A 20,780-nucleotide genomic window follows, 5' to 3' on the forward strand; every position below is an offset into this window, starting at 1 on the left:
GTACAAGGTAAATGGTAAGGTACTTGGCAGTGTAGAGGAGCAGAGGGATCTGGGGGTTCATATTCATAGTTCACTGAAAGTTGCCTCACAGGTGGATAGAGCAGTTAAGAAGGCCTATGGGATGTTAGCTTTCATAAATTGTGAGATTGAGTTTAAGAGCTGCGAAGTGATGATGCAGCTTTACAAAACTCTAGTTAGACCACACTTAGAGTACTGTGTTCAGTTCTGGTCGCCACATTATAGGAGGGATGTGGAGGCGTTGCAGAGGAGATTTACCAGGATGCTGCCTGGATTAGAGCGTGTGGAATATGAGGAGAGGCTTAAGGTGCAAGGGCTTTATTCACTGGAAAGGAGGAGGATGAGAGGAGACATGATAGAGGGGTATAAAATATTGAGAGGAATAGATAGAGTAGACAGTCAGCGCCTCCTTCCCAGGGCACCAGTGCTCAAGACAAGAGGGCATGGCTTTAAGGTTATGGGTGGGAGGTTCAGGGGAGATGTCAGGGGGAGGTTTTTCACCCAGAGAGTGGTTGGTGCATGGAATGCACTGCCTGGGGTGGTGGTGGAGGCAGATACATTGGACAGGTTGAAGAGTTTGTTGGATAGGCATATGGAGGAATGTGAGATAGAGGGATATGCAGGAGGAAAGGGTTAGATAGTGTGAGGGTGGTTTGATTGACGGCACAACATGGTGGGCCGAAGGGCCTGTTTTGTGCTGTATGGTTCTATGGTATAAGATTCTGGAGTCACTTACAGGGCAGCAATGAACCAATTTATCAACCCTAATCCCATGGGTTAAAAATTTTCTACTTGCACCACTGGAATGGGTGGGCAGTAACTACAGAGAGAACACTGCAGGATTTTTGGCTAGATTTCTTATGTTACGTTGATTTTGGAAGAGCTCCAGTGCTGTTTACAGGCCCTGCTTTCAAAGCATCAAGTATCAAAGGCATCTCCTCTTTTCTGTATCTTTTTTTGTTTCTTTACACTTATTTTTTGCTTCTTTACACTTATTTTTTGCTGTCATTGGAGGAAATGACAGCACAGCTGCTCTTTGATCCTTGAACCTAACAGTGGATTAGCCATTTAAAGTTCTGCTTTTATTGTAACAGTGGAGATACCATAAAATGTAAAACTTGAAACTTAAGAAGCGTACAGAAAATCTTTTGCAATAGACAGCATGCAGAAGTGGAAGATGGACTTGGCAAGGCAAGCAGAGGGAATAACATGGATATGTAGCACCAGAATAATTAGGAGGAGAGGGGACAGAAAGAGGCCAAATCAGCAGCACAAAAGTGGCACAGCATTTATTAGTGTAAGATTGGAAAGGGAGAAATAAAGTTGTTAATGGAAAAGAAATCAAAACTGAATAGTTTGAAGAATTTAAACTAAAAACCCTGCTTTAAATAGTTGGTGGATGGAGAAGCATGTGAAAGAAAAGGGAATTAAGGGTTTTGTTGCTGGATTTAGATCCCAAAATGTAGGTGAAGGATGACTATTTGGCTCAAATGGCCTTCTTCTATCCTGCAGTCTTGTGTATTATCACTAAAGTGAGACCAAATCAAGACAGAAAATAAAACACAAGACAGAGAAAATTCATGCACACACAAATTAAAACAGATACTTCTATTGAATTGTCAAACAACCTGAAGCATGTAACATTTGGCACAGTTGTGTTATAAAATTTTTGTGATAGAACAAATCCTTCAAGGTGTCAAAATTTTGTTGCACATCATTATTTCACGCAGCTTGTGTATGCTCTCTACTAAGACTTTCATTGATGGAAAGTTTAGATATTACGCCACCTGTTCATTAATCCCTTCTCACCCCCACTTTAGTTCACGTTCTTATATTTCTGGTGTGTTCCTTGCATAAACTGAATAAATCCCTTTTGAAGCAATTGCTCTGACTGTATCCTCAGTCTCTCATGAAGATTGAATTCTCCCTTTAAACAGGATGTTGAAATGGAAGCGAATCAGAAGTGCCATTCAAACCTGAATTTTAAGTAACTCTTCAGTTTGTGAGCACTGACCCTCACAAAAATATGGCCGGAGGAGAGAAGATAATGGGTTTTTCAATCATGGAAAAACTACAGAGAGGAAGACTTGGAATAACTTTATACTGGTTTGTAGCTAAACAGTTTATCTGGAGCCATTGTTCGAATTTGAAGTGTACTTAGAGATTCTGAGAAATGAGTGCGTAGTGCGTACACTCATTTACATGTACTTAGTTTGGCCCCTGTAATTAGTTACACATAACCCAAGGAAAAACAGTTATAATGTGTGTGATGTTAAATGTGGTGTGTCAGTATTGTAGAGTACAAATAAACCTAAAGGCTGTTGTGTGCAATCGAAGGAAACATTTTAGGCTCAAGCCAGGTTGACTTATAAATGGAACCAGACATAAATAGATAATAAAAACCAAGATGGTGTAACTGCTGAACTTTTTTTTAAAGAAATGTTAATCTTGAAATGTATATTTTCCTAAATATTTGTATTTTAAGATTTGCAGCAAAAATTGGAAACTTAGAAGAGAAGATAACAGGGAAGTCAAGCCCACTTTGTTTATGTAAATGGATAGTTACTTTAACATTTGATTTCTAAAGCTCAATCTTTTACTTTTGAAAAATGCAATTGTCATAAGGATGGCTAATGTATAAGATTCATATAATAGAGCTGATGTGTTGTAAATATAATAATCCCATATTTCTTTATTAGGTTAGATTTTTAATTACATTTTGAAATGTATAGAGCATTCATTCCCTAATGCAGCCATTTCTTCTGCTTACTCACTTTCCACATCAGCTGAAGTCACTGAGCCACACACAGCTTGGGAAATGAGGTCAGGCAGTAGGTGGGCTGGAACACATTGCAGTCAGTTTAGACCCACCACATACAAACTGGTGGTCCAGTGGAGGTAGCATTTTTTATGCAGTTTTATATGATGGGTTATAGGTAGTTATCATCATAAAATGAGTACTTTGTACGACCAGTAATGCTGGAAAAAAAAGAAACATGGTTTCTTACATAAGCTCTCATTGCCTGTTTACCGTCTTTAGCCAAACCATTGTATCTCAGTCCAACTGATTAATTCTTTCTATTGTTAACTTCACATTATTACTACAAAACTCAATCTATATCTAGGTAAAATCTACAGTGATTTTATTTTATAAAATGAAAGCTGATGCATCATTTACTCAATCTTTTTAATGCATATTAGGAAAATGCAATTACATTGTCTTTTGATTAAACTCCTTATGTAACCTGGATTATTTTTCTAATAAATGCAATGAGTTGAGTAAGTACATTGGTACTGTGATTGAATTTGTTTTAAATTTTCTGTGCCTAAGGGGTTCGAAGTTTTTATTTGGTGAAGAAGAAAGTTTTTTTGATGAAATTACAAAATTGGGGTAAGTGTTAATTCATGCATTGTAATAATCTAATGTTAATAGCATTGCAATTCCCCCCCCACCCCCATACCTGTAGGTTGAGTGTGCATGTTTAGTGCAGTGGATGTAACTTAAAAATAAGTTGAATGCAGCGTAGTCAGCTCATTAAAAGGGTAAGTTTTTAGAAGAGGATGCAAACATCTTGTACTTAAACAAGTGCCTGATTTGTTGTAAGTTTGTGAATAAATTCCTCAGATAACTGCTTTTCAAATTCATGTTAAAACTCCTTGAGTCTGGCTTCTGCTCAGCTCACAATACTGAAAAAGCCCTAGCAAAGATTCACAAATGACATCCTATGTGAGGTGCCCATGGTAAGTTATCCCCCTTATTCTCTGACAATTGTCTATGACATCCTCCTTTAACAACTCTTGTATGTTGTTTATTTCCATAGAATTTCTTTGGATGTTTCCACTGTAACTATTACATAAAGCCATCACTTCCTTAAACGACTTCCCTTTCTTCCAATTGATTATCAACTCCCAAGTCCATCTAGGATCGGTTCTTGTCTTCCTGATATTCTTTATCTGTATTCTAATTCCCTGGTAATATCATCTAACAATGGCATTAGCTTCATGTGGTTGCTGCGGGCTTCTCCACTATTGTTTTCATCCATTCTCTCAATCTTCTTCCATGTTGTGGACTAGCTGTCTGATTTGAATTATTTCTGATCAATTGTGTTTCCAGATTCCCAATTATCTAACCTATTTTTTTCCAATTTGCTGTTATTATCATGCAGATATTTCTTGTTTCAATCTATCATCTCCATCTTGATATTTCTTTGGATCATAAAGAGACAATTCAGGCTGTCATGTTTGTACTGCCTCTTTGAGCCTAACGCATTGATCACACTGATCTACAGCTTCTCCTTTAAGCTGCAAGATGTTTGTACGCATCCATTTCTTTCTGGAAGATAAGGTTGCACGTCCTTCTCCCGTCTGTTAAGGCAGTCATCCCACATCATTACAATTCACTGTGTTTAAACAATGAATCACCTTCCGATGGATCTTTTACTAAACTTTCTCTAGCTACTGTCAGTAGTAAGTTTTTCCTTTCTTGTCTGTTCTATCAAAACTTCAACTAATTTGATGTGCTCCTAGTACAATGATGGTTTTCGTGTGATTGCATCCTTTCTCTGTCAAGTCGAAGGGCTACAGATGTGAACATTACCTGGCATAGAGCTGGTTTTCCTGCCCATCTTATATGATTGGATAATATTAAGCGCAACTAGCCTTTGCTCTTCTTTGCTAAACTTAATAGCCATTTGAAGATCATTTTGGGGACTGTAGATTAACTAAAGATAGAATTTCTTATACCCTTTCCTCTTCCTTTCACCCTTCCCCCATCAATGAGTGTTAGCTCCTAATATGAACATACAAATTAGGAGCAGGAGTAGGCTGCTCAGCCCCTCCAGCTTGCTTCAACATTTGGAAAAGTCATGGTTGATCTGATGGTAATCACAGCTCTGTATCACCCAATGACCTTGCTCCCTCTTATCAGACATTTACCCACCTCTGGCTTAAAAATATTCAAAGACTCTGCTTCCACTGCCCTTTGAGGAAGAGAGGTCCAAAGACTCGTGATCCTCTGAGTCATAGAGCAATACAGCACGGATACAGGCTCTTTGGCCCAACCAGTTCATGCTGCTGATGATGCCCACCCAGCTAGTCCCAATTTCCTGTGTTCGGCCCATATCCCTCTAAGCTCCGCACCTCATGTACCTATCCAAGTTCTTCTTAAATGATACTATTGTACCTGCCTCAACCACTTCCTCTGGCAGCTTGTTCCATGTACTTGCCACCCTCTGCATGAAAATGTCGCTACTCAAGTCTCTTTTAAATCTTTCTCCTCTCACCCTAAATCCATGCCCCCTAGTTTTGGACCCCACCTACTATGCCTCTCATTATTTTAAACATTTCTATAAGGTCACCCCTCATTCTCCCACGTTCCAAGGAATAAAGACCTAGCCCGGCCAACCTCTCCCCATAACTCAAGCCCTCTAGTCCTGGCAACATCTTCCTAAATCTTTCTGCACTCTTTCCAGTTTAACCACTCCTTTCCTATAACAAGGTGACCAAAACTGTACACAGTACTATAAGCTCTGCCTCACCAACGATTTATACAACTGCAATGTAACGTCCCAGCTCCCATACTCAATCCACTGACTAAGGCCAGCATGCTAAACGCCTTTTTCTCCACCCTGTCTACCCGTGACGCCGCTTTCAACGAACTATGAACTTCTACTCCTAGGTCCTTCTGTTCCATGATACTCCCTAGTACCCTACCATTCATAGTATAAGTCCTACGCTGGTTTGACCTTCAAAGTAATTGAGAAAAATAATTTCATCTCATCTCCATTTTAAATGGTAACCCCTGATTTTTAAACAGTGACTCCTAATTGTAGACTCTCCCACAGGAATGTACTTGTCCACATCCACCCTGTCAAGATCTTTTATGTTTCACTCAAGATGCCAGTGTTAGACTGTGGAAATGATTTTAATGCTAATCTTCAATCCTTCAAGGATAAAATAATCTTCAATGGGTTTTGAACCATGTTGAAATTAGAGCATTCAAACAGTTTAATGTTCCAAACAGATTTCTGAATAGGTGTAAAATTTGCAAATCGATTAGCAAACTGTGTAAGAACCAACATTAGTTACAGTCTGAAATAAAAGTTGACATGATTTTACCTGTTTTGTGAAATGAACCAAAGAGTAGGATGAAGGTAGTGACTGAAGTCTGTTAGAAATAAAGTGCACCTGTTTAGAATTGTTTATTGGCACATTATGTGGTCCACTGTTATCTAACAGTTCAAATGAGGGGCTTCTGGTTGTGTCCTTCAGAAAACAATCTGTATTTTTATTTGGGAACAGAGTGCATCCACCAGGGAAATACCGTCAGTCTGGAGGTGCTGACAGGATATCTGGTGTTTAGCCCTGATGCATCTGTTAGGGATGTCTGAAGAGTTGATTGGTGAATATGGAGGAAATCAGAAGACGTTAGGGCCTCCTTGGGGAAGCTGTGGATATGCAGATAGTTGAGAATTTTATTTTCCTGTTTACTTCTTTTGAATAAACCAAGGAATTGCAAGAAACATTGTTCCGGCTCTTGTTGGTGTACATGTTCGGTATCCTCCATGACAGCTTGTGATTGACGTGTCTCTGCGAGCAAAGTAAGTGGTCAGATTGGATTTGATTTAAGTTGAGCCCAGGTCAGCAATCTATACTGACCTTTTGAGCTCAAAGTGAATTCACTGCATTGTTCTCTGTTGACTCATCATGTCAGAAAAGGGAACTGCAAGTAGTGCCCCAGGAGATACTTTTCTGAGGAATAAAACTGCAGAAACTCTACTGGAGCATTTGAGCTTCTAAGTTCATCTGTACTTGCTCACGAGCCACTCATTGGCCTAGAGTTGTTTCCTAGTTACATTAGCAGGAGGTCTGTGTCTTCTGCTTCCTTAATTTGCCAGCTGTAAAAATTGTAATGATGGGGAGAACACATTAGACCCCAATGCAGCATATTAGAATACCTGCCTGGTTATTGTTTTAGATAACCATGTTTTGTATAAGAGATGGAATACTAAAGAGAGCTTTGGATCGGCAGTCAGTTAATATGCTCCTTAATGGTAATTTGAGCTCTGGGAGGCAGGAGTATTATGGCCTTAAATTGCCTGTGCAGCCATTTGGAGAATATTGTGCAATATAATTTTGCAATTTGGAGGGAAATGGCTAGATAATAAATGTTATCAGAGGTGTCAAAATGTATATCAGCAAATTGTTATTCTGTTGTGGAGGACTTCCATTAAACTAAAAGTGTTAGGGTAGCTTGAGAAAGTAGTTGAAAAAGCCTGCGGGATCTTCATACACAGAGGCATGGAAGTAATGATGAACCTTTGCAAAGCCCAGCAGTTCGGGCACAATTGGAATATTATGTTCCATTCTGAACACCTTTTAGGAAGGATGTAAAGGCTTTTAGGGAGCATGCAGAAGAGGTTCATCAAAATGATTTCTGTCATGAGGTACATCAGTTATGTGGATAGACTAGAGAAGCTGGGGTCATTCGCTTCGGAACAGAAAGTTGTGAGGGGATCCAATGGAAGTATTTAAGATTGTGAAGGGTATAGACAGAGTAAAAAGATACTGTTCTCATTGCAGAGCATTCAAGAACCAGGGGCATAGAATGAAGGGGATTGTCAAAAGAATCAAAGGTGACTTGAGTTTCCCCTATCGCTACCCCCCTCCCCCCACCACCATTGCCATAGTTTGTGTCTGATTTACACTGCCAGATGTAGTAGCAGAGGCAAGTTCAACTGTAGCAGTTGTAAAGAGAGCTGGAAAAAATCTGAAAGGAGAGAAGTTGCATGGCTATGGGGACAGGGCAGGGGAGTGGAACTAGTTGGATTGCTCCTGCCAAATGGTCTCCTTCCATGAGTTGACTATGTTGTGAAGTGGATATTCACCTGTGGATCTTCCAAAGTTGAGGCTGCGACCCAGGATCCAAGAAGAGGATTTTGATATGTTCTCACCTGGCAGTGGCGCAGCCTACACACAAACTATGGAGAGTGTTCTGTGAAAAGGTTCTTTTGGAATCTTAAAGATAGAGGAACTCTGGCCACAGTAATTTAAAGATGGTTTATTAACAAAGACAAACATGGGGACAGAATGAATGGGAACAGATGCACACGCACACACACAGGAGACCGCGGATGTGAAGGGGATCGCAACGAGGATGAGGTACACACACACACACAAATACACAATAAACAAGGTACAGCTTATTAAGGGATAAACACTTCAATGCTTGAATACCTTGACCCAACAAGCATTGGGCCTAACACTCTCTAGAATTTGACTAAGACGCTCCCAAACTACGTGATGGTGCCCACTCTTACCAGTGGTCTCTGCAGCATTGTCTCACTACTCCTGGGGCAGTCGAAAGAGCAAGACCAGGGGCTTGCAATGCTCCTTATAGTGCTAAGAGGCTGGTGGAGCCTGGCCAGTGATTTAGACAGGCCAATGGTTTGGGGGTCAAGGACAAAGGTGCCTGCCACGGCCAATGGTCAGGCAGGTTCAAGGACAAAGGTGCTCTCCAGAGCCAATCTCTGTGCCCACACCTGATGGGTGGGGTGGAGCCACACCTTGATTGACAGTGATGCCACTTCCAATCCAAAGAGCAATGCTGTCCTCCGACCAGCGGGGTCACTGTTGTTACGGTCACGTGACAGCCATGTGCTCTCATACTACAGAGAGGCAATTTTTATTTTAAGTTTCATTTTCAGAAATAAATGAAAAAATGTGAAAAACACCTTCAATTTGTTAAATAAAAGCCCCGAACATCTGGAAGGTTCCTTAATGCAAAAAATGAAAATTTATGCCAGTACTGCTTTAATGTGAATGTATATAGTCTCATTTAATCTGAATATTGCTCAGTATTGCAGCACTGAACAATGTAACTTCTGTGCAATTTTATTCCAAAAGAAGTTTTCCAGTACAAAGGTAATTTTGCATATTCACATTTTAGCTTGCTGACATGATGGGGTTCAGTAGGGATGGGTAATAAATGCTGGCGTTGTCAGCGATGCACGGGTCCTGATAAGAATATAAAAAGAAATCCTTTAGTACAATAAAAGAACGAGAACATTTATTTCCAGACATGAAAAGATTATTGCCCAGCATTTCCACAGCGTTGCATGATTTCTATTATATACACCCCAACTATTTCTAATATTGGCTTCATTTATCTGGTTGACCAGAATAGCAATGGTGGAAATTGCTCAATGAAGTGAGATTATTTGGTTTAGTTCAGTGCATAGGTTTTATTCAGTTTTTTTCTCCTCCCTAGCCCCACACTGTTTTCAATATCAGTAGGTTATTTTAAATTCACCATGTGGATAGAAGCTCCAGGAAGCCATACTGCCCTTTGAACCTGTTCTGCTGTTCAATACAATCATGGCTGATCCCATTCTTCATGTCCACTTTCCCAATGAATTTCATATCGTTTGATTTCCCTGGCTATTAATCTCAGCCTTAAAAATACTCGATCATCAAGCATCCACAGTCCTCTGCAATAAAGATTTCAAAGATTTACAACCCCCCTGCATAAAGAAATGTCTTATCTCAGTCCCTAAACCTACCAGACACTTTGCCCCAATTCTGTACCCTCCATCTAGAGGGGAACAGCATCTTGCTATTGACTCCTGTCAATCTCTGTCGGAATCCTGTGCATTTCAAAGAGCTCGCTTCCCATTCTCCTAAACTCCAGCAAGTATAGGACAATCTTACTAAATAGGACAACTGCCACCCCAGGAATCAACATAGTGCATTGATGCTGTACTGACTTCAGGTCAAGTATATCCTCCTTTAGGTACAGAGATTGAGACTGCTGCCTAATGTGCTCCAAGTGAGGTCTCTCTAAAGACCTGTACAATCTCACTGAGTATTTTATGAACCATCACATCAGGATTCCTCTGTACACCAACAGTCACTATGTGCCTCCTTATAGTGGCTCACTTTCCTATCTACCTTTATAATATCTGCAAACTGGAACACAATAGTATTTGCATCTGTGAGTATCAAGGCCTAGCACTGATCCCTGTGCCACTTCACCATTAACATTTTGCCAACCTGAAACTAACTTGTTTATTCTGACTAACTTTTATCCTTTAACCAATCCTCTGTCCTTTAACAAATCCACCCTCTCTCCTGATGCCACATAATAGCCCGTAACTTAGCTGATCTGAGATAATAATGGGTACTCTCAAGTCCTTAGTCAGAGTTCCAGAATATCTGCGGTTGCTGGCTAACAGTGACACTGAGAAAGGGAATGTTTGAGGAAGGAAGAGAAACTAAAGATAAAACACAATGTATTTTCTAAATAGGCTCAAGTGGGGCTTAAGAAACTATGATAATTTTTTGGAATAGGTTACAGCATCTTCACTTCATGAGCGCATTCATTTTTTGATCACTGTCACTGACCTACTTTCATATTACTCAATCCCTCCCATCTCCATAAGCTACTACTACTGAGCACCCCTTCCTCATAAGATTGACCTTAAAATAAAACTTTTCACTTGTGGCTTTTTACATGGCTTAATTTACCTTAGTAACTACCAAGATGCCAGGATGATATGCCATGTGGTGATGGAAAGAAAGTGCCTACCACAAGCAACAAATAGCAGAGCTTTGCATTGTATTGTCATGCTGCGGTATCACTTTACCATTCTGAATAAACAAATTATTTACAAACAAAATTGGCTGAACATTTGAGCTCCTCTTTCACAAGTAACCTACAACAGTACCCTTTCTACCTAAATGTTTCATCCTTATACAAGGAGGTAAGTAACCAGATAGGATTTTTTTTAAAGCTTTGCATATAAATTACAATGAAAAGGTTTTAATATTGACCTCTGCCCTCTCATCCTTATCATCATATGTTCTGGAATCTATTGTGAAATGACTGTGCCCATTACAGTGGGAAGAGACCTACTAAAAGAAGACTGCTTTTTAAAACTAGTGGAAAAGTAACAGCACATAATGCTGGATGATGCCATTGTTTAACTATCTTGTCTTGACTACATAAGAATTGGGAGGAGAATTAGCCAACCAGACCATTGACCCTAATCTGCAATCCATCATAATCAGAGCTGATTTTTTTTTACCTTAGTGGCATTATACTGTACTAACCACATATCCCTTAATTCCCTTAATATCCAGAAATCTATCGATCTTTGTTTTGAATAAACTCTGTCTGAGTCTCCACAGCCCTATGAATTCCAAAAATCCACCACCCTGTGAGTGAAGAAGTTTCTCTTCATCTCAGTCCTAAACGGCTTATCCCTTATTAGGGTCATAGAATTGTACAGCACAGAAATAGGCCCTTTGGCCCACCACATCTATGATGATCTTTTGCCCATTTACGCTAATCACATTTGCCCACACATCCTATGCCTTGGTTGTTTAAGTGCCTATCTGTCTCTTAAGCATAGTAATTGCATCTGACTCTTCCATCTCCTTTAGCTGGGAGTTCCAGATACCAACCACTCTCTGTGTAAAAAAAAAAAAAATTTAGCCCTCATTTCCCCTTTAAAACTCCTTCCTCTCACAAATATATACCCTCTTGTTTCTGATACCCTACCCTTACCATGGAGAAAAGATTCTACCTACCCTATCTATACCTCTGTCCAGTCACCCCTCAGCTTCCTTCACTCCAGGTAAAACAAGCCCAGCCTATCCAATCTCTCCCCATAACTAAAGTCCTCCAATACAGGCAACAGCCTGTTAACCTCCATGGGCACTCTCTCCAACGCAACCACATCTTTTGTATAGTGTGGTTACCAGAACTGCAGATTGGTTTTAAATAAGTCTTAGTTAAGTGGGTTTATAGTTCACACCCATGAAGTGCATCAAATCTTTACTCCCCCTTGTGATGTGCAGTACATTTTAGAAGATCTTGAGCAGGGAAAATACTTTATAATGTGGGGCATAATGTCTCGTGCAGTACCTCCATATTACAAGGTGCAAGTGCAAGATTGCCCATTGCTTTCCTTCATGATGACTGCTGCAGCTGTGTTTACAATAAATACATGGTTTTGATACATCGGCTAGCTTTTATTGACAGATACAAGCGATAAATAAGGTAACTTGTTTAGGATTAATAAATTGCTTGCTGTAGATTATGTGAATACCCTTCACCTGCTTCAGACTCTTCCAAATATGGAAAGCACCTCATTGTCATATTTACTTATGTGTCTATTAGATTATTCTAGGTCTAGATTAATTAGATTTATTTATAATTTCCATAATGTAACACAACAAGGTACAAAAAATTATAATAAAGCTAGGATTGGTCAGTAAGTTAAAATGTGCTTTTCTTCCATATTTTATAAACAACAAGGTTTCTGGAGGAAATAATCTTTCATAGACTTTCATTGTGTGATGATGTTCAGTTTTAATTCAATCACTCAGTTTTAATTATTCACTGCAATGATTTCCAGTCAGATCTCGGCAGAAGATAACTGTATAGTGTTTGTTTTAGGTCCATACGTGCCTGAGAATGAAGCTGTCAGTCATCTATGACTCAGACAATGTTGCAAATTATTAATTACATTAATACTCTGGTGCTCTTGCTTCTGAATTTGCAGAACTATTAATGCTTAAGCCAAGGGAAACGTAATTACCAACCAAATAAAGTTCCCAGACCCTAATTAAATTGAAAGGTCAATCAGTATTACACTGATCATTTATCTTCTTGTCATTATTTCATAATTTGGTTGGGAAAGTAGATTCTATTTTAGTTCTGGCTATTTAAAAAAAGTTTAAGGAGGAATTCCCGATGCTTGGCTCCAGGCAGTGGAAGGCATAGCGAGACAATTAAAATCAGAGAAATGACGAGGCCAGGATTAGAGCAGCACAAAGGCCTGAAATGGTCAAAGGCCTGGAGGAGGTTACAGGAAGGGTGAGGCCATCAAGAAATTTGAAATAAGGATGTAATTTCTAAAACCAAGGCTGGCATTCTCAGAAACCAATGTTGACTGGAGGTGATGGCTGTTGGGATAGTGCAAGGTAAGGACACATAGCAGAATTTTGAATGAGTTCAAGTTCATGGAGAATGGAAGATGGGTGGAGCACATTGGGAAAGGTCAAGTTGAGAGGTAGTAAAGGCATGGTCAAAGGTTTCAGCAGCTTGTGAACTGAGGAAGGGATGGACATGGCTAATGTGTGGAAGTAGAAGCAGGCAGTTGATCTTGGTGATGGAATGGATTTGTGATCATAAGTCCATCTCCATTTCAGATAGGACCCCAAGGTTCAGGACATTGACCTATGGGAGACATGGAGTCTGTGTTTAGGAAACAGCTGTTGTGCAGACCAGAACTTGTCATGCAAATATTTAGTTGAAGAAAGTTAAATACGAACATTAATGTTTTGTTGATAACCAGGAGACATTGATTTAGGGTGAAAATTAGTTTTTTTTTAACAACTTTGATCTGGCATACATTGGTTTGACCCAGCGATAGAAGTAGATTCAATACCAACTTTAAAGGGAAATGACAATATATTTGAAAAGGAGAAATTTGCGCAGTAATGAGGTAAGATCAGGGGAGTGGAACTAATTTTATAAAACTGATGAAGGACCAAGATGTTGTGCCGTATAACCAATGTTTGCCAGAGTTGTCTTGTGCTATACTTATGCACTCAGAACCTCAAGTGAAAAGTTTCTCTCTCCCCATATATGCTTTGCTGAAAATCCTGCTGAGTATTTCTAGCATTTTAGTAACTAAACATAAAGTCCTCTAGAATTGTTGGGTGGATTTTGAGTTAGATAGGCAATTGTTTATGTCATGACAGGTGGTTGTCATTAACTGTAGCTGCTCAGTTCGGTGAGCAGATTCTACTCCTCTGTTACTACCATTCTTCAGTCAGAATCAGGTTTACCATCACTGACCTATGTAATGAGATTTGTTGTTTTGCAGCAGCAGTACAGTGCAAGACATAATAACAAAAATTACTATAAGTTACAAAAATAGTGCAAAAGGGAAATAACGAGGTAGTGTTCATGGTTTCATGGATCATTCAGAAATCTGACAGTGGCGGGGAAGAAGCTGTTCCTGAAACGCTGAGTGTGGGTCTTCAGGCTCCTGTACCTCGTCCCTGATGGTAGTAATGTGAGGAGGGCATATCCTGGGTGGTTAGGGTCCTTAATGATGGATGCCGCCTTCTTGAGGCACGGCCTCTTGAAGATGACCTCGATGGCGGTGAGGGTTGTATCCGTGATGGAGCTCGCTGAGTCTACAACCCTCTGCAGCCTCTTTCGATCCTGTGCATTGGAGCCTCCACACCAGGTAGTGATGCAACCAGTAAGGATGCTCTCCACCATACATCTGTAGAAATTTGCAAGAGTCTTTAATGACATACCAAATCTCCTCAAACTCCAAATGAAGTAGAGCTGCTGGCGTGCCTTCTTCGTGACTGCATCAATGTGGTGGGCCCATGGTGCCTTCCTGTGAAAATGGAGGTGACACAATCCCTGCCTTTTACTACTACTTGTCTCAGCATTCTGAAACTGAACGCTTTTTTCCCAGGTGAAACAGTGATCTACCTGTACTATATTTTTGCTCTCTTCTGTATTAAGAACAAAAACAGCATGAAACTGGGTTTCATGTAAAGTTGCTTTAATTCTACATCCCACTCTGTCTTCAGCTTCCCACACATGTCAGTAAAGCTCAATAATAAGCTCAAGGAACATTATCTTCTGACACTGTACATTAGTGTCTTCACAACTCAACTATGAGTGCAACAATTTCAGGTAATGAGCATTTTCAGTTTTTTGTTCAGGTTTCCAGCATCCACAGCATCCTTTTCTGATTTCAGATAATGATTTTGCTTCTTCCATGTGCACTTGGCACAATCATGCCTTTTCTTTTTATCAATTATTCCCTCCTGCCTTCACCTTATCACATGTCTTTTCTTTAGTTCTCTGCTCTCTTTCCCCATTTTACTGTATTTTATACCTGTTTATTAACTTTTTCCAGTTCAGAGGAAAGGTCATTGACCTGAAATGTTAGCCATGCTGCTGGACCTGTTGAATGTTTCTGACACCTTACATTATCATTATTAAAATGATACCTGGCCTCCAGATGTTAAATTGCAAGGAGACTTTCCAAAATTTGTGGGTTCCCTGAAATTTAGATGACTAAGAGGTTCTTTTATCACAAAAGGTAAGATTGATGGGCTGGGTCATGTATTTTGACTAGTTGGGAAATCAAAGGCTATGGAAAATGATTGAAAGATTAGGACCAGGGCTTTCAGGAGTGTAGTTAGATGCCATTTCTACTTAAAGAAGGATGATAGAAGTTGGAACTCTTTTCTGGCGTAGCGTTGGGTGCCGCAGCAGTTGTTAAGTTTAAAAAATGTGATCAATAGATTTCTATTAACCAACGGTATTAAGGGATATGGAACAAAGTGGGAATATGATATTAGGCCACAATTAACCATGACCTCACAGTGGAGCAAACATAAGGCTCGAGGCTTTGGGAGAATTGATTTATGTATTTAAAATGATGATACAGCTGGAGCATGTACATGTGGAGAAAGTCAGTGGCTTCCTCATGTTCTCATGTCGACAGAAGTATAAAAACTGCTTTAAAGAGAAACAAAATAACTCATTACCTGAGGAAATGTAGGGCTGGTGTCTCCCCTGCCTCCCACATTACCACAGGCCCGCAACATGAAGTCCTGACTATGGATTATTTTTGTAATTGACAATGAACTAGAATTCCTCATTCTGTAGTGAAATATCTTTACTTGAGCTTGGGAGATTACAGTAATCGTCGTGTAACAGCAGATATTAGGATACACTTCCATTTCCCTCTCCCCTAACAGTAGTAGGTCTGTCCTGACTGTAGCCCCTATCCTGACTGTAGTCCCTATGCTGATTATAGTAACTTTGTGGCTGACTATAGACCCTCAACCTTGATTGCTGCTCTTGTCCTGACTGCAGCAACCATGTGGCTGCAAGGTCCCACTTTTAAGGTAAAATCCCACAACCTAAGAAACTGTAGAATTCCCTTTGATCTTAAACTTCTTGCACTTCCTGTTCCCTGTTGGCCTGAACAAAGTTTTCTTCCTCTTCCCTGCCTTGTACCTGTGTCAACTTACTGATTACAATTTTAATATTTACATAAGGTAACTTTATTTCACTGTATTTGGTGTGAAAGTATGGTTCCATAGAATTATACATTTATAATGGGAGCACATTTTAAGTGAGGAAGTAAAGGTTTTTAAAGTTCCCAGCACCTGCTTTCTGCTGTTGAACCAAGCCAAACCCATGCCATGTGTAAGCAAACAACCTCTGCATGTTGGTATTTCTAAATGTTTCTTAGGTTAAAATTCAGATGCAAGGAGCCTCTATTTTAGGACAATTTTGTGAAGGCTAACTCTTTGGATAAACAAACAGCCCAGGTGGCCAGACTTGTTGACTCCCCACCGTCACACAGCTGTTCTGTTTCTCAAAGCCCACAGCCTGCATTCAGAGCCTTCTGAAAGTTTGGTTCTCTCAGCCCATGATGGGAAGTTGTAATTCTCAGTCAATTTCTGGATGTGTGTACAAACTCTCTTTTACTGCGCGGTGCCCACACAGCCACTTAGCCTGTTAATGAAGCTACAGTCGGCCAGTCTTTCTGCAGGTATCGTTACATTAAGGGAATTTCACTGTGTACGTTCTTCACTGTTTGGGCAAGAGACATTCATTGGCAGCCATTACTAACGATCTCATTTTTTAAAAGAATACCTTACATGTAACTTTTTAGACGTGCTGGACATTCAAATGCAGCCATTTTATGAAGGTGATGTGCTGTCTTTGGAAGCAACTCATATTGGCCAGCAATTCGCTGGACAGTTTTTCTTTGCTATAAATTGCTGGCAGTTTGTTAGTTAATTATTGGCATGCATCACTCGATTTTTTTTAAGAGCAAAGTCTGGTCAATGTTGTTCAGTTCTGGTAGAAGAGAATTCTGGAAAAGGTCACTTGATTAATATTTATAATGATAAAAACCCTAACAAATACAATTGGAAACATTTGATTTAGGGCTGTAGGAGATGTGCTTAATATATCAAAAATTATGAGGGTACCAGATTATGTGCATGCAGACAGATTATTTGATTTAAATAAATTGGAAAGGGAAAGGAAACGTACCAAATGTAAATGCCATAGCAGCTTGCATTAATATAACTCTTTTAAACATAGTAAACTGATGCATTAATTCACAGGAGCTTCAGCAAACAAATTTGAAATGTTGCATTCCATATGTGTAAAGACAACTTAGATGTAAGGCAGTTTTTGATAAGTTAGCAGAGGTGTGCAATAGCTGAAATTTTCTACAGAGTTTTGAAAGAGAATTGGAGAGTTCCTGTGGAAAACTGGTAACACTGCATACTGTTTTGCAGCTGGGGTGTTGGGCATTTTAACCTCACGGTCACAATTGCCTGAAACTGTTTTTGATCATCCTTATCCAACAGGAAGGAGTTTATCTTCTCTGAATTGTGCTATTATTTTAGATCTTATTTTTAACTATTCTTGAAGATTAGATGGGTGAGGAGCTGCAAGGGCCAATTGTGCCTGATGGGCCTGCTGGTGTTTCTAATATAGTCATAGTTGGGCAGCACAGAAGCAGGCCTGTCAGCTCACCATGTCCTTGCTGACCATTCCCAAGTATACTAAAACTATTTTCCAACACTCGGCCTATAGCCTTGTATGTCTTGGCAATTCAAGTGCTTGTCTAGATATTTAAACGTTGTGAGAATACCTTCCTCCTGCACACTCTCAGGCAGAGTGTTCCAGATTCCAGCCACCCTCTGGGTGAAAAAAAATTCTTCCTCAGGTCCTCTCTAACCTCCTACCCCTTACCTTAGACCAATGTCCCACAGGATATACACCTATGCCATGGGGAAAAGTTTCTGACAATCAACACTTTCTGTGCCCTACATAATTTTGTATATCTCAGTCAGATTCTCTCGTAACCTCCTCTGCTCCAAGGAAAACAAACCAAGCCTATTCACTCTCTCCTCGTATCTGAAATGTTGCACCCATGGAACTTCCTGGCAAATCCCCTCTGCACCCTCTCCAGTGCAATCATGTTCTTCCTATAATGAACTGCACACAATATTCAACAATGTTTTGTAAAGTTGTATCATAACCTTGCTGCTCTCATATTTCTAAGCCCCAATTAATGAAGGCAAGTATCCCATGTGCTGCCTTCACCACTCTTTCAGCTGTAATGCCACCTTCATAGATTCTTAGATTTCTACACCATACCTCAATACACTGTAGTGAGCGTTACCTTTCATTGTGTTTGTTCTACCCTTATTAGTCCTCCCAAAATGCATTCTTTCACACTTATCAGGATTAAATTGCATCTGCCTTTGCTCTGCACATCTTACTAACTCAACAATATTGTCATGTAACATAAGATTACCCTCCTCTCCATCCATAACACCACTAGTTTTCATATCATCTGTGAACTTGCCTTACATTCACGTCCAAATTGTTAAAGTATCTAACAGACAGTACGTGTCCCAGCACTGATCTCTGTGGTACATTGAGTCACACGCTTCCAATCACAAAAACAACCTTTCATTACCACCCTCTGGGTCCTATTACCAAGCCTATTTGGAACCAATTTGCCATCTTGTCCCTGGATCCTTTGGGCTCTGACATTTTGGACTGGTCTTCCCCATGTGGGACCTTGTCAAGGCCTTGTTGAAGTTCCATGTAAGCATCATCAAGTGCACTGCCCTCATCGATAACTTTGAAAAATTCAGTCAAATTGACCAGGCAGGATCTCTCCTGATTAATCCCAGCCTTTTCAAATGTAGATTAATCCTGTCCCTCAGAAATTCTTTTCCAATAACTTCCCTACCAATAACATTGGACCCACAGGCCTGTTTACTTGGCTTATCCCTGCATCCCTTCTTGAACAAAGGTACATCATTTACAGTCCTTCAATCTTCTAGCACACACCTGAAAATCTCTGTCAGAGCTCTAGTAATCTCATCCCTCGCCTCCCATAGCAGCTTGGGATACATCTCATCAGGCCCTGGGGATTTAGCCATCCTTGCCTTCTAAGACATTTAATACCTCCTAGAATTTTGTGGTCCCCTTCCTGAATTCTCTAACCGTAATGTCCTTCTCCTTGCTGAATACAGCTGAGAAGGTATTCATTAAAGACCTCACCCCCATCCTCTGGCTTTGCACACAGATTGTCCCTTTGGTCTTTCATGGCCCCATTCTCTGGTTACTCCCTAGCCATTGATATGCTTACAAAATGTTTTGGGATTTTCCTTAATATTATCTGCCAGTGACATTCTGTGACCCTTTTTAGCCCTGCACTTGCACTTTTATATTTACCCATTGGACCTCCCCCAATTTCAGTTTTCTATACTTACCATATGCTTGCTATTTTTTCTTTATCCAATGTTCTGTCCTTGATATCCTGCATTCCTTGGATTTGAGCTTGCCTTTCACTCTTATGATGACTCCTTACAAGTAGCTGCTCCCAGTCTACTTGCCCATCTCTTCAAGATGCATGTATTTTGTTTGAATATCATTTGTATGAGCCATTGGGGAGAAGCTAGGAACAGAGCCAAGGGTATTGTGCTTCTTATGATCAAAAGGTGGGAAGTGGTGTGGAGTACCGAGTGTACTGTCAGCCAGGAACATGTATAATTACTGGAAGTACTCAGCTCTTCCATTTTAAATGTTTCATCTAAATTGCTTTTGGATAGTTAAAATTTGATTTCAAGTCAATAAATTGATAGGATTAAACGTCCTGCTCCTTTCCTTCCAATATCAGTTGTTTCTCATAATCCCCCGTTCCCAGAACTTGTTATGACCAGGATGGCAATAAAACAACCATAAGGCTAGATGCAACTGCAAAAAGGTACACTTTAAGTATAACCACATCTACTAATTATTAAAGGTAGCGATGAGCACTTTGCAGTACTATATCATTTACTCGTGCAAGAGTTATTTAAAGATATGTTAACTGTGTGTTACATGCAGCAGCACCTGTTACTTTCAATTAGCACAGTAGATACTTTTAATTGGTGACTCAGTGTCTGTAATTGTATATTTTGCTGCTTCACAGTGCTGTAGGTGCTCAAACAGCTGCTGGTAGCACCTTTCTCCTTAGTTTGTTTCTTATTTAGTAATCCATCAAAATAATAAATGGATCTTGTCAAGAAATAGTGATTTGTACCAGGCTTAAATTATTGCATTAGTTATTTCATGCCTCTTGCTCAGAATTTTGACTAATGTGTGATCTTTTAGGCCAAGTAGTTTGTTCTTTTTTATATATATATATATGATAACCTGCTTGTAAATTGAAAGGGTTCTCAGCACTGTGTTTTCCTCCAGGGAAAAGACCGGTTCTGACTTCTTTAGTCGGAATCAATTAAATTCATCCATTTTTCTCTGCAGCATTTAGATGAGTCGCATTTTTCAAGCACAGTTCAAGCAGACAGTCGAGTCTCCTGAGTCATAAGACCATTGGGCTGTGGATACCCACTGTCAGTTGTGAAAAATAATTCACATTTTGCACTTGCAGAGGGGGAATTTGAAACGTGGTGAATTTAGAAGAAAGATATAACAGGAAGAATTAAATACAGTTAACTCAGCAATTGGAATGGTTCTTCACCCTCCCCTCCCTTTCCCCCCCAGGCTCCTTGCATCTCCCAGCTCTCTGTAAGGTTTTGCTTGCACAGCCAAAATGGAAGGATACAATAAGTAATCAACAGATTTGTGCATGGATATGAACATGCATAAAATCTCCCATTCCCACACA

General features: G+C 39.9%; 1 protein-coding gene across 7 annotated transcripts in view; it reads left to right on the plus strand.

Moving 5' to 3' along the window:
• The window catches only part of znf438 (zinc finger protein 438), a 210,621-nt gene that overhangs the window by 156,897 nt on the left and 32,944 nt on the right, over positions 1–20,780 (plus strand). The window contains exon 7 of one of the 7 annotated variants that reach the window (XM_052016544.1): positions 1,956–3,303. The exons of 5 other annotated variants lie outside the window; for them this stretch is intronic. The gene's annotated coding sequence lies outside the window, so the exon portion shown is untranslated. Of the gene's footprint in view, positions 1–1,955; positions 3,304–20,780 lie in introns of those variants that run through there. One more of the 7 variants, XM_052016540.1, reaches the window with a different exon arrangement.

Source organism: Pristis pectinata, chromosome 5 (genome assembly GCF_009764475.1).
Source record: "Pristis pectinata isolate sPriPec2 chromosome 5, sPriPec2.1.pri, whole genome shotgun sequence".
Classification (NCBI taxonomy): Eukaryota; Metazoa; Chordata; class Chondrichthyes; order Rhinopristiformes; family Pristidae; genus Pristis; species Pristis pectinata.